The sequence below is a fragment of the Centroberyx gerrardi genome, chromosome 2 (assembly GCF_048128805.1).
Source record: "Centroberyx gerrardi isolate f3 chromosome 2, fCenGer3.hap1.cur.20231027, whole genome shotgun sequence".
Classification (NCBI taxonomy): domain Eukaryota; kingdom Metazoa; phylum Chordata; class Actinopteri; order Beryciformes; family Berycidae; genus Centroberyx; species Centroberyx gerrardi.
The window spans coordinates 34,884,583-34,888,201 of record NC_135998.1 but is presented as its reverse complement, the minus strand read 5'-3'; positions in this window follow the sequence as shown (position 1 = coordinate 34,888,201).

Here is a 3,619-nt window from a genome sequence, read left to right as displayed (position 1 = left end):
CGAAGAAGAAAAACACACCAAACAAACAAAATGGACCCACAAGTGCAACGTACATCACCAACAGCTGTTTTTAACAGTGTCAGTGTATTTTAGGGTGGATTTTTCCTTTAATTATCAATACATTATGAATACTATATGACTTTTATCCAAAGTACCATGAGTCCACACATTTGTAGGGCTGAAAAATTGCAACATTTTTTGCACTTGAGCACATTATGTAAATAAATGTCTCTATTTTGGATTATTCCTTTTATAGCCAGTGTGCGAGATCTTTTCATCCTCTTTCAGCCCATGTGCTTTTTGGAACCTGTGCACTTGAAGCATACTTCTTTTGGGACTATTTATAAAGAGCGCAAACTACTCCATATAAACCACCCATACATTTGCAGAAAGGAACCAAACCCCTAAACTTGACAGTGTTTAAAGTGACATGCAGGACCACCAACGCTACCAAGACAGGTTCTTGTTCACTGCTGTACTTGGTGACTTGTGTTTTTCTATTCCCTCTTACCAGCATTTCCCCCTCTGGTCTGCATGGGAGGTTTGAACCAGTGAACCTCCAGTCACATGTCCGTCTCTGTAACCTTTAGGTTTACAGTAGTATTCTATTCTGAAAGGCTGGTTGGCTGCTAGAATAGTGAAAGTGTCTGCTAAGTTAATCTTCTCTACAGGTTACCAAGCATCATGTGGAGGCTATTTACATTCTAAATATCTAATTGCTAAAATACTGATAGAAGCAGGTGATTTTTGGGCTACATTAGCCACTGTAGCCTATGGACAAAACAGTTAGTACATGAAATAACTTAACATATAATCTGCATAAACACACTAATGTAATAAAATCTGTCGAAACATAGTACTGCAATATTATATTATTACCACCCATATGAAAACTGTATCAGTAATCCTATAGAGGCATTGCTGATAAATCCTATGAATACAATATCAACATTTCTCTAATACTTTATGCCATCTGGTGGACACTTTTATGCAAAGCAACTTACATTATCAAGAGAATAAACATCTTTAGCATGAAATCCCCCTAACCCTGGCAGTGTTAGTGCCTTGCTCAAGGGAGTTGAACCCATAACCCTGACAGTGTTAGTTCCTGTCACCTAAAGTTTATGTATTTGGGGGTCCATGACATAAAAAGCGTGGGAACCCCTCCTCTATATGATTTATGCTGATATATTGTCTTGCCCCTATAAACTATGCTATAATCACACCATAGATGAAGATTGTCCTTCACAGCAAGAAGTATTAGAATATGTGAGATGACGGGGGTTTAAAATGTCAAGTCGTATCAGGTCAGTACATTTTCCTCATACTTTTCAAAACATTTTTCGCGCAATTTCCAACCTTATCAAGAGCTGGAAATCATTTAATTAATTTCCATACATTCCCAGACCGGTGCATTAACGCTGTATTAAGGGAACCGCCACATTCACCAGTCTGAAGCCTGTTGGGGTCGAAACCTACAGCGGTGAGTAAAGCTGCGTTAACCAAGAAAGCCACAAGAGGTCCCAGTTTCATAAAAAAATTCTACCATCCATAGTAACTCTAACAGAAGATTATGTGAAACTGGAGAAGTTGGGTGTTGCAGGTCCCAGGCTCTGTTCATGCCGGTGGAAGCTGTGTTCGCTGGTGACGGGTTCAGCTCCAGTGTGCGGTACCGTGACTGTATGGAGAATGGTTGCCAGCGGTTACGGACGACATACCACCATGTTGGAAGAGTGACATCACCTCTCTTCCTCCCTGACAAAAATCTGACAGCTCACGATGCTCGGCCAGCTCATCATAATCTTAAATCTTTAATTAGACTCTTCCAGGACAATTTGAACGCCCAACAACTACACAGAAAACATCTTGTTGTCCCGATTGTTGCAGTTTTTAAATCATACCGTCACTCTTCCAACATGGCGGCGCGTCCCTTGCAGCCACTGCTTTTCAAACATTTCATGGCGGGCTTTTATTTTGAAGAAAACCAGCTCTGAATAAAATATTTGGCCCCCAGTGTAACAAATGACCTCCATGTGACGATGACATCTTTCTCTAGTTCTAGGTACATTAAATTTGCACATACAAGGAATTCGATTTGGCGGTTTGCTCCCATAGGTGACAGTCGCATATAAAAATGTAGGAAATAGGTTTCTTTCTGAGGTACTAGGCCTATATAAAAGAAAGTAATATTCAAGTACAGGTAGTGTATAAAAAGAATAAGTCATATATAAATAAATTAAAAACAGAAATTTCAGAAACAGGTCTCTCATCGACATACGGCTCTGATGGGAAGCTATGGAAGTCAGTAACAGAAAATGAGTTTAACAACATGACTGTAAGTTCTTTTTAATTTTAATGTCGCACATTCAAAGTTCCATTCAAATACTCAGCAGCAGAGTGATGACATCACTGCAGCAAATAAGAGTGAAGATGATAAACTGCAGACCGAGTTTCAAGTGAGTCGGGCTGCCATGCCTGCTGCTGTCAATGAGAGAGGCTAATGGTGCTAATAAGGGATTTAACGGCACTGTGATTTCAATAAGGGGTGTGTGTGTGTGTGTGTGTGTGTGTGTGTGTGTGTGTGTGTGTGTGTGTGTGTGGGTACAACAAAACAAAACAGAGGGAACCAACAATTATCCCCTCTGATGAAAACAAATGAAGAGAGCCACTGTGGGACTCTCTCCGAATATTTCCTGTCCATTTCTCTCTGCAAACCAGTAAACCCTTAAAATAACCTTATATTTACATTAATTCACCCCTTAGTTTGTGCAAAATCCCCTTAAAATGAGTTAAGGGAGTTATTAATAGAGGAGACCCCATCAAAACTTCCTTAAACACCCCTTAATGTTTGACTGCTTACTTTCTAATTTAATGTAAAATTCAGGGAGACAGGAACTTTCAATTAGTAACTCATTAATAACCTGTAAACCTGCACAAAAGACATAAAGAAATCCCTTAATTTCTAGTGTCTCCATGAACCAACCCATGAATAAACCCCGTATAAACCCATGATACTAACCTTACTTTTTTAAAGCTGTTATTTTTAATGGATAATTAATAGCTTATGTAATGAGAAATTACAGACATTTCAGAGATAAAATTAAGGGATTTTTCATGCCTTTTGTGGCAGGTTTACAGGTTATTAATGGAAAGTTCCTGTCTCCCTGAATTTTACATTAACATTAAGGGGAGTTTAAGGAGATTTTGACGGGGTCTCCTCCATTAATAACTCTTTCAAGGGGTAGAATTAATGTAAATGTAAGGGTATTTTAACGGATTACTGGTGGGGAAAAAAAAGCCCCAAAACAATAACAATCTTCTAAAAAATATATAATCTCAAAAAATGAAAGTCATCCACTAGCCAGTGTCCCCCCTCGGCCTCACAGCGCGGCCAGCTCCTGCACCAGCCGCTCCTATTATATATTTTTTAGAAGATTGTTATTGTTTTGAGGCTTTTTTTCCCCCCACCAGTAATCCATTAAAATACCCTTACATTTACATGAATTCACCCCTTGAAAGAGTTATTAATGGAGGAGACCCCGTCAAGACCCCGTCAAAACCCTCCTAAAACTCCTTAAAAGTTTAAGGAGGGTTTTTGACGGGGTCTCCTCCACTAATA